The sequence below is a fragment of the Aotus nancymaae genome, unplaced genomic scaffold (assembly GCF_030222135.1).
Source record: "Aotus nancymaae isolate 86718 unplaced genomic scaffold, 86718_ANA_hifiasm-v0.15.2.pri h1tg000263l, whole genome shotgun sequence".
Lineage (NCBI taxonomy): Eukaryota > Metazoa > Chordata > Mammalia > Primates > Aotidae > Aotus > Aotus nancymaae.
The window spans coordinates 242,839-254,334 of NW_026988678.1; the positions used below are offsets into that span (position 1 = coordinate 242,839).

An 11,496-nucleotide genomic window follows, 5' to 3' on the forward strand; every position below is an offset into this window, starting at 1 on the left:
ACCCCATTGAGTGACCTTGGCAGCCTTTCTAAAAATAAATTGGCCATAGATGTGTAAGCTTATTTCTGGACTCTCATTTTTATTCCATTAATCTATATGTCTATCTTTATGGCAGTACCACACTGTCTTGTTTACTACAATTTTATAGTAGTCTTAGAATTGGGAAGTTTGAGTCTGCCAGCTTTGTCTTTCCTTTTTTGTTAAAGAGATGCTTTACTCTAAAAGTAGCAATGAAAGGCTGACAGTTGGTATCTTGACAGAAACAATGGAAACTAGAAAATAGTAAAGTATTGACAGAAAAAAATATCTGCCAACCTAAGCATCTAGCAGGGAAAGCCATTGAACATAAAGTTGATTGGGTGTGGTGGCTCACACCTGTAATCCCAGCACTTTGGGAGGCTAAGACAGGAGGATCGCTTGAGCTCAGGAGTTCAAGACAAGCCTGGGCAACATGGTGAGACCCTACGTCTACAAAATAAATTAAAATGTAAAATATCATCCCAGCTTGGGTCCCAGCACTTTGGGAGTCTGAGGCAGGAGGATCACTTGAGCTCAGGAGTTCAAGACCAGCCTGGGCAACATAGCAAGACCCTGTATCTACAAAAAAACTTTTTAAAAACTATCTGGACGTGGCTGCACATGCCTGTAGTCCCAGCTACTTGGAGGCTGAGGCCTCAGATTGCTTGAGCCCAGGAAGTAAAGGCTGAAGTGAGGCATGATCGTGCCTCTGCACTTCAGCCTGGGTGACAGAGTGAGACCCTGTCTCAAAATAAAATAAGAAAAAAGAAAGATGAAATAAGACATTTTCCAGCAAATAGAAATGCTAAGAGCTAGTTCTTCAGGCAGAAGGAAGAGGATTCCAGATGGAAACACAGAGTTGCAAGAAGAATAAAGAGCAGAGAGGAGACACATGTGGGTAACCTGAGATGCTCGATGTGTGAGACACTAATACTCATCTTTTGTGGGATCATTTGACATCAATTGCACAAAAGATGGGAGGGAATAAATGAAGCAAAACTGCTCTAAGATACTTGCATTGTCCAGGAATGAGTAAAAGTACTCATTTATATTAGATTTTAATAAATCAAGGATACATGTCATTATACTAAAAAAAATAGTAAAATCATCTCTAGGTTAGCATAGCCACTAAAAACATTGTAAAATAACATATAATACACTAATAGAAAACTATAATAACAAAAAGTCATCCAAAAGAAGAAGAAAAAACTTAGAGAAGAGGAATATAGGACCAGTGGGACAAACAGAAAATAAGTAATGCAATTATATATTTAAGTCTCAATACATTGTAATGAATATTAAATACTCAAAGATAAATTTAAAATTTACACACACACATATATATATTGACATGTATTTAGTGAAAAGAGACAGAAATGTTGAAAGTAAGATGATAGAAAATAAAATGAAAGTAAAATGATAGAGCATTTGTTTTCTTAGCTTCAAATAGCTTTATTTCCATTTGGTCCAAGACTTTTTAGGGTAGTTAGAAAGCTGCCTAGAGGCTGGAGGGAGAGGCTTAGGCAGAAGCCCTGTTACTTTGCAAGGACCCCTTCAGAAGTCACTGGGCTCAGTAGGCTCTTAGTCCTGCTTGAGAGTGAATCTTTTGAAGAGATACTCACCCAGTCCAGCCTGTGGACCGACCAGCCTGTAGAGGTTAGTCAGGTGGTCACCCATCTTCTCAATGATTTTCACTTCCTCATCTAGGAAGTGACTCTCCAGGAAGTCACAGAGATGGGGGTCCATGCAAGCAGAACCCAGGGCATGAAGATCCAAAAGGGCCTGGTTCAGATTTTTCTCTAGGGCCATGGCAGCTTCCATGGCATCCAGGGTTTTACCCCACTCATCTTGAGCCAGCTTCTTGGGTCCTGGAAGAGAGCATGGCCACCACGCTGGTTTTGCATCTTCAGGAGACCCTCATAGCCCTCGTGCTTCTCCTCAGCCAATTCACAGAAGAGTGGCTCACACCTTCCAGAACCACAACATTGCAGTCCAAATAGTAGCCCAGAGAGAGGTAGGTATAGGTGGCCTGCAGGTACACATTGAAGGCGGGTGATGGCTGTCTCCATGTCAGTGGAATAATTCTGACGAATCTGGGAGCTCATGGTTGGTCGGCAAAAAGGAGCTAACCACAAAAACAGTGTTAGCAGGTCCCCAGAAGCAGGAGATGGCTGAGAAGATGGTCTCAGAGGTTGCAAGTGGAGAATAAATTGGAGGGTGGTCGGAGGAGGCTGGAAGAAAGAGTCCCTAGGATCTGTTCTGTCCAAATCCTCTTGAAGCAAGAGACAGATCTGCAGGACTGCCGAACTGCTTTTTTTTTTTTTTTTTTTTTTTTTTTTTTTGGCATGTCCTATTTTGGTCAGTCATTGGTGATGCTTTTTCAGCCTGTGTATGCTACTACTTTGCCATTTCCAGGACCTGGGGTAGGAGGAACACATTTGAACCCATGATGCAGTTGGTCTTGTTGATGGACCACAGGTTGAGGCAGCAGTCATCCCTGCCCATAGCCAGCAGCCACCAGAGGCTTTGCCCAGCACCAGTGAGGACACATTTCTGGCAGGGGTGATGATCTCTTGCAACTTCCAGGCTGTACTGGTGACCACAAGTGTGGCCATCCTTCAGCTGGCTGGCACCTGAAGCCTCACCTACAAAATAAACTGTGCTTTGTTCATGGGGTGGGGATGGATCCCCCCCAGATCCACCAATCAAGTTGGCAGGGAGTTCTCACACATCCAGGCAGAGGGAATGCCTTGTCTTCTGGCCTTGGGTTGTCTCATGGTTCCAAATCACCCACAGCAGCAACAGCAGCAACCAGTGCACATCTGTCACGATCCTAGATCATGGAATGTCAGGCTTCAGCCAGCTCAACTCAATACAGGGCTTTGTCTGCAGATGGTTTCCCCATGGAATGAGGACTTTGCCCTGTTTTTTTACCCAGATGTGGCTTGAATCCCCCATGGGAGGTCTAGAAGGAAACAGCCTGATTCTGGGTCCAAGGCAGGTGCTGAGCCCTGGAGTACTGCCTCCGCAGCTGCCACAGCCAATGGATGCATGGGCAAGGGGCTGCTCCCTGAGGGGCTGCAATCTTTTTTTTTCTCAGAGACCCATTTTATTCAGTTCTGTACATACGGAGACATCAGCCCAAGCCCAACTCACCTTCACATGTATCACTCTGTGGAGAATAAAGCACCCTATGTACACAGCCAAAAGCCACACTGCCCACACCCCTGGAACCTGAGTCCGACCCTCCTCAGTCCCTTACCCCTCCAGGGTACCTACAAGGGACAAGAGGGCCTGCCCAGCATAGCACAACCAAGGAAATAAATAGGTGTTGGCAGAAGCTGTGCTTGAGGGGGGAACTGGCTGACATGGTGATGGCAGCAGAGGCTGTGCTGGCACTGCTTGTGGCCCCCTTTCTACTCCTCACAGCCCAGGTGGCCTATGAGTATGGCATGGTACACATGGCCTCCAATGATGAGGGCCCCAAAGGCAAAGAGTACTGCATCCTCTACAACCTGCAGTGGGCCCGTCTGCCACACGATCTCAGCAAGGCACCTGCTGTGAAGCTGCACAACTGGATGGCTTCCCTCCTCTGCTCCACAGCCCACCTCCCAGCCCACAGCTTCCATGACCAGATTCCGCTAGTGGCCCAGGGGAACTGCACCTTCTATGAGAAAGTGAGGTTGGCCAGGGCAGCGGGGCACACAGGCTGCTCATCATCAGCAGGGAGAAGCTGGTCCCCCCAGGGGGCCATAAGTAGCAGTATGATGAAATTGCCATTCCTGTGACCCTGCTCAGCTACAAATACAAGCTGGGCATCTTCAGACGTTTCACCGCATGGTGCACGTGTCGCTGTATGTGCTTAATGAGCCAGTGCTGGACTACAACATGGTCATCATCTTCATCATGGCCGTGGGCACCATCGCCATCAGCATCTGCTGGGCCAGGAGCCACAACGTGAAGAAGTACATGAAGCACAAGCACGACGACAGGCCAGAGAAGCAGGAGGATGAGGCGGTGGACTTGATGCCGGTGATGACCTGCATGTTTGTGGTGATGTGCTGCTCCATGCTGGTGCTGCTCTACTACTTCTATGACCTCCTCGTGTGCATGGTCATTGGGATCTTCTGTCTGGCCTCTGCCACCAGCCTCTACAGCTGCCTGGAGCCCTGCATGCTGCGGCTGCCCTTCTGCAAGTGCAGGGTCCCCAACAACAGCCTGCCCTACTTCCATAAGCACCTACAGGCACGATGCTCCTCCTGGGGCTCTTCTACCTGGCCACCAGCGTGGTGTAGGGCAACTTCTGCAATGAGGAGGAGTGGGCCTGGGTCCTCCAGGATGCCCTGGCATCGCCTTCTGCCTCTACATGCTGACGACCATCTGCCTGCCCACCTTTAAGGCCTGCACACTGCTACTGCTGGTGCTCTTCCTCTATGACATCTTCTTCGTGTTCATCATGCCCTTTCTGACCAAGAGCAGGAGCAGCATCATGGTGGAGATGGCCACTTGGCCACCCACGAGAAGCTGCCCATGGTCCTGAAGGTGCCCAGGCTGCACTCCTCACCTCTGGCTCTGTGTGACTGGCTCTTCTCCCTCCTGGGCTTCAGAGTCATTTTGGCACCAGGGCTGCTGGTGGCCTACTGCCACAGGTTCGACATCTAGATGAAGTCCTCCAGGGTCTACTTCATGGCCTGCACCATTGCTTATGGTGTCGGCCTCCTTGTGATGTTCATGGCGCTGGCCCTGATGCAGCGTGGCCAGCCCGCCCTCATCTACCTGGTGCCCTGCACACTGGTGATGAGCTGTGCTGTGGCACTCTGGTGCTGGGAGCTGGGCATGTTCTGAATGGGCAGCGGCTTTGTGAAAGTCCTACCTCCATCTCTGTGGGCTCCAGCACCCACTATCCTCCGCAGCCACCCAAAGACCCTTCCAGCCACTCTCCCTGCAGCTGCCCAGCAAAGAACCAGCTACATCCCCTGGCGGCCTGCTGAGCTGTCCCCAGCACCATGCATGCCCAAGGAGATGGGACCTGGAGCCCCCACATGGAAACCCGGGAGCCTGGCTGAACCCGAGGACTGGGACCAAGACCAGCTGTGCCCTGTGTCCCTGCCTGGCACCTCAGCCTAGGGGAGGGGTGAGATGCTTGCAGCCATGCCTGCCATGCTGAGATGTTGGAGCTGCCTGGCGCCCACCAGAGACAGACAGATGCCTGCTCCTAGGACCGAGTCCTGCGCTGGCCCAGCCCGCCCTAACATAATGCTGATCCTCACTGAGCCCCCACACCCCTGCCCAGCTGCCCCAGCTGCATGCCTGCTGCTCCAAGCTCACCCAGCTGCCACAAACCTTCTGTGTGTCCGTCCTCCTTGCCAGGGCCCGTCCTCCTCACCCAGGTCCATCCTCATGGGCTCTAGACCCGGCCTCTCTGCAGACCCTCAAGTGCCATCTGCATGAATGAGTAGGTGTGGGCTTTGGCCATGGCCACACTGGTGCTTACCGGTTGCTTCCAGTGACCTACTTCTTCACGGCATCTAGTTCTCTGGGTGGAAAGAGCAGCTTTCTGCCTCTGGAAGGCATCACTTTTTCCTCCTGAGCAGATCAGAGACCCTGGGAGGTTTAGACTTCTCCTCTAAGCCTAGGACATGGACTGGTAGCCAGGGCCGTGCCTGGACCCTGACACTGGGGAGAGACAGGCCTGTGGGGCAGGGTTTCAGGTGTGAATGAGGCTGGCCTCACGTGAGTGGACAAGCTGCTCCCCTGGCCAAGGCCCTGCCACCCTCAGTCAGCCCCAAGGCACCTGGCTGCGCAGGCATACTCCTCCCCATCTGAATAAATGGTAACAACTTCAAGAAAAAAAGAGACAGATGCTCCCCAGAGATCTAGAAGATTTGAACATCACAATTAACAGACAAGATGTAATTAACATATATATTTATATAGCCCTCATCAACTACAGGGTATATATTGTTTTCAAGTGCACATAGATATTTACTAAGATAGACTATATACTGGACGCTAAATTTCAACAAATATTTAAGGATTGAAATCTGTACAGAGTATGTTTTCTGACCAGTGGAATTGAGTTATAAATCGTCCCCAAATGTTTGGAATTAAACAATATATTTCCAAAAGAAAAACTCATGATCAAAGAAGAAATTGAAATGGAAATTATTTTAAAATGTTTCATTGAATGCTCACAGAAGTATGACATATCAAAACTTAATGCAGCTAAAGCCATGTTAGAGGAAAATCTGCGACCTTGAATGTAGAAATCTAGGCTGGGAGAGGTGGCTCATGCCTGTAATCCCAGCACTTTGGGAAGCTGGGGCAGGCAGAGCACCTCAGGTCAGGAGTTTGAGACCAGGATGACGAACATGATGAAACCCCATCTCTATTAAAAATACAAAAATTATCCCAGCGTGGAGGCAGGCACCTGTATTCCCATCTACTTGGGAGGCTGAGACAGGAGAATTCTTGAATCCAGGAGGCAGAGGTTGCAGTGAGCCAAGATAGCTCCACTGCACTCCAGCCTGGGCAACAAAGAGGGAAACTCCATCTCAAAAAAACAAAAAAGACATTTCTCTCAAAGAATAAGAACAACAAACTAAATAAAAGGAAGGAAATAAAGATCTTATATAAATTCAACGGAAGATAAATATGCAATAGAAAAAATCCACCAAACCAAGCTTGGTAGCTCAGGCCTTGATCATGGAATTACATAAACCCATACGTTTGTAGTGAGCTATGATGATCTTACCACTGCACTCCAGCTTGGGCAACAGAATCAGATCCTGTCTCAAAAAAATAAAAAAAGAAGAAAGAAAGAAAAAGAGAAAATCAACCAAGTACAAAGTTATCTCTTTGAAATGACTAATGAAATTTACAGGTTTCTCTGTTGATCAAGAAAGAAGACCCAAATGACCATTACCAGAAATGAAAAAGAGATAACACTGCAAAACCTACAGACATTAAAAATAATAATTAGGTACACAGAAATAGAGTGTAGGCCAGGGATTACCAGGGGGTTATTTAATGGGTACAGAGTTTCAGATTTGCAAGATGAAAAAGCTCTGAATATCTGTTTCACAATAATGTGAATATATTTACCACAACTGAACTGTATACTTTAAAATGATTGAGCTCTTTCCACCAGCTTTCCATGCCTCCATACTGCTGTGCATGAATGTCTAGGCTGATGCTCTCAATGCCAAAAGGAGAGACAAACACCAGGTTCTTATTAGGCCGTGCTTCAAAGTCATCATTCAGTTTCTAACCTAGATGATGAAGCATGATTCCATTGTCAAATTTGAAATCTAATGATCACAGAGCTGGGAACATTGTTGTGAATTTTACAGGCAGGTTAAACAAGTGTGCAGTAATCAACCCCAAATTTGATGTGCAGCCAAAAGATCTGGAAAAATGACAGAACAATGTGCTCCCATTCTGACAGTTTGGATTCATCTTACTAACAACCTCAGCTGGCAACATGGACCAAGAAGAAGCAAGACAAAAACACCAGGAGGGAAAATCCTGGAATTCTTTATCTAGGGATATAATACATATTTAAAATTAAAATGCCTCTTAGGTGAATCTCTCAAGCCTAAGAGTTCAAGACCACCTTGGGCAACATGACGAAACCCCATGTCTACAAAAAATAGAAAAAAATAGCCCAGCATGGTGGAGCATGCCTATGATCTCAGCTACTCAGGAGGCTGAGGCAGGAGACTCACCTGAGCCCAGGAAGTTGAGACTTCAATGAACCATAATTGTGTCACTGCACTCCACCCTTGGTAACAGAGGAGATCATGTCTCAAAACCATTTTTTTAAATTAAACTTAAAAGTAAAATAAAATGCCTCAATGGACAGAAACCAAAATAAATAAATAAAAATGGTTGAGATGGCAAATTTTATGTGCATTTTAACACACACTCACACATACACACACACACACACACAAATAAAAGGAGTTTATGAGAACCTTGTTAGTAAATTCTAAAAATAAATTGACAATTTTGAAAATTACAAAGTACCAAAATTGATACAGCAAGAAATAGAAAACCTAAATTCTCCTACATCTAGGTAATACACTGAATCCATAGTTTAAAATATTTCCTCAAAGAAAAACTCTAGGCCTAGATGATTTCATTGTTGAATTCTTCATAACATTTCAGGGGAAAAGTAACACCAGCCTTCCACAGATTTGTCCTGAGACGAAAAAGAGAAAAAATTCCCAACTTCTTCCATGAGACCAGCACATCATTGATGCCAAATCATTATGAGGGCATTACAAGAAAGGAAAATTGCAAGTTAATTTCTTTTATGAATATAGATGTAAATGTTTTTTGTTTTTTGAGACCAAGTCTTGCTCTGTTGCCCAGGCTGGAGTGCAGTGGTATAATCTCAGTTTACTGCAAACTCTGCCTCCAAGGTTCAAGTGATTTTTCTTCCTCAGCCTCCCAAGTAGCTGGGATTACAGGCACACAACCACACTGGGCTAATTTTTGTATTTTTAGTACAGACAGGGGTACACCATCTTGACCAGGCTGGTCTCGAACTGCTGACCTCAGGGGATCCATCTGTTTTGGCCTCCCAACCCAAGCAATGGCTCACGCTTGTCATCCCAGCACTGGGAGGCTGAGGCCGGCAGATAACCTGAGGTCAGGAATTTGAGACCAGCATGACCAACATGCTAGAACCCCATCTATACTAAAAATACAAAAAAATAGCCGGGCATGGTGGTGCATGTCTGTAGTCCCAGGTACTTGGGGGCTGAGGCAGGAGAATTGCTTGAACCCAGGAGGTGGAGGTTGCAATGAGCCAAGATCACCCCACTGCCCTCCAACCTGGGCAACAGAGCGAGACTCTGTCTCAAAAAAAAAAAAAAAAAAAAAAAAGACATTTGTATTACAAGTCTTAAAATGAAGAGACAATGATTAAACACATGGAACTTAATATTACAATTAGAATATACAACAGTAAAATTTTGCTCTTTGCCTCTGAAGGAACATCTTATAACAAGATTTTACATTATTAAAATTTATATTATTAAATTTTTTTAATAATGCAAAATGGGAGCTAAATACTTGAAAATTTAAATAAAATGAAGCAAAAAAGGAAACAAATTCATTGCAAGAGGTAGAAATTACATTTTAAAGGCTAAAAATAATAAAGAAATTCACTACACAACAGGCCGTATTGTCTTGGCTCCTTCATTTTGTTTGTTTGTTTTAAGATGGAGTATGACTCTGTCACTCAGGCTGGAGTGCCATGACACAATGTCAGCTTACCACAACCTCTGCCTCCCAGGTTCAAGCGATTCTCCTGCTTCAGCCTCCCAGGTAGATGGAATTAGGATTACAGGCACACACCACCACGCCTGGCTGATTTTTTGTATTTTAGTAGAGACGGAGTTTCATTTTGGCCAGGCTGGTCCCGAACTCCTGACCTCAAGTGATCCACCCACCTCAGCCTCCCAAAGTACTGGGATTACAGGCATGAGCCACTGTGCCTGGCCTGTACTGTAGTTTAAAAAGTGATTCATTAAAATCTGTTACTGCCAATCAAAAAGAAAAAAAAGCTACACACACAATAGAACACAGAAAATGGGCAGAACTGCAACATCTTTTCACAGCTGATTAAAAACAAATACTGCCATTCCCCCTAGACTCACCTTTGATATAGTAGGTAAACAAAATTGATTTTGTGTGATTGATTTTGACACTTTCTGGCACCCCACACTGTATTGGCATCAGTGATACAGCCCCAGTTCAGATGTGCACAACTTCAGATGGGAAACGTTGTCACAGGAATCCAGCTTTGCATGGACATCATCAAAATGGCAATCAGTCATGGGGTTGCCATGTTTTTATCTTAATAAATACAAAAAAAAAAAGCATTTGCTAAACTTCAACACCTATTCTTGATTTTTTTTTTTTTTTTGAGACAGTGATTTGCTCTTTTGCCCAGGCTGAAGTGCAGTGGGGCAATCTAGGCTCACTGCAACCTCTGCCTCCCAGGTTCAAGCGATTCTCATGCCTCAGTCTCCCCAGTAGTTGGAACTATAGTCATGCACCACCACATCCAGCTAACTTCCTTGTAATTTTAGTAGAGACAGGGTTTTGTTATATTGTCCAGGCTGGTTTGAACTCCTGGACTCAAGTGATCTATCCACCTTAGCCTCCCGAAGTGCTGGGTTTACAGGTGTGAGCCACCATGCTCAGCCTCCATTCTTGATTTAAGAAAAAGCAACTTTTAGCAAACTAGGAAACAATCTAATGTTACTTCCTTAATCTAATAATGGATTTTTCAAAATTACAGCAAACATTATACTTATAGTGAAATATTAAAACCTTTTCCCCTAAGATTGTAAATAAGGTTATCTGCTGTCACTGTGTCTTTCAACATTATATTGACAGTGTTAGCCATTATAATATGGCAAGGAAACAAAATAAAAGGTATAAGGATTAGAAAGGAAGAATGAAACTGTCACTCTTCACAGAGAAAACAATTAGATATAGAAAATTCAATTTATTCTACAAATCAGCTCTTAATAAGTAAATTTAATGGGATCAATTATATTTCTATAGACTAACAATAAGCAATTTAAAATGAAATTTTCTGCCAGGTGAGGTGCCTCATGCCTGTTAATTCCAGCACTTTGGGAAGCCAAAGCAGGTGAATCACCTGAGGCCAAAAATTAGCCTGGCGTGGTGGCAGGTGCCTGTAATCCCAGCTACTCAGGAGGCTGAGAAAGGAGAATTGCTTGAACCTGGGAGGTGGAGATTGCAGTGAGCTGAGATCACACCATTGCACCCTAGCCTGAGTGACAAGAGTGAAACTTCATCTCAAAATAAATAAATAAATAACAAGTAAAATGAAATTTTCAAAAAGATACCATTTACAAAATCATCAAAGAAACATCATACTAAGGAATACATCTAAGAGAAGATATGCAAGCCTATTATACAGAGAATTATTATGCATTATTGAGAGAAATTAAAGATGGCTTATATAAATAAATATAACAGGTTGATGGAATAAGTGACATGATACTATGAAAGTTTTAATTCTCCCCAAAGTGATTTATAGACTTACTATAATTTCAGTTAGATCCCAGTTGGTGAGTATGGGTGTGTATGTATTTACCAATTGACCAACTGATGCTAGAATTCTTTTTTTTTTTTTTTTGAGACAGTGTTTCGCTCTGTCACCCAGGCTGGAGTGCAGTAGCACAATTATAACTCACTGTAGCGCTGACTCCTGGACTCAGGTAATCCTCCCACCACAGCCTCCTGAACAGCTGGGACTATAGACAGGCACCACCATGCTCAGCTACACTTTGTATTTTTTGTAGAGATGGGATTTTACCATGTTGCCCAGGCTGGTCTCAAACTCCTGGGCTCAAGCAATCTTCCCACCTTGACCTCCCAAAGTGCTGAGATTACAGGTGTGAGCCACCACGCCCAGCCTGATCCTGGAAT

The 11,496-nt window shown here is 44.8% G+C and overlaps 2 pseudogenes; one reads left to right on the forward strand and one right to left on the reverse strand.

The window, feature by feature from the left end:
- Positions 1–1,599: 1,599 nt before the first annotated feature.
- LOC105729932 (ferritin light chain-like) lies at positions 1,600–2,123 on the reverse strand (annotated as a pseudogene).
- Positions 2,124–3,416: 1,293 nt separating this feature from the next.
- Positions 3,417–5,145, forward strand: LOC105729931 (signal peptide peptidase-like 2B; annotated as a pseudogene).
- Positions 5,146–11,496: the final 6,351 nt, after the last annotated feature.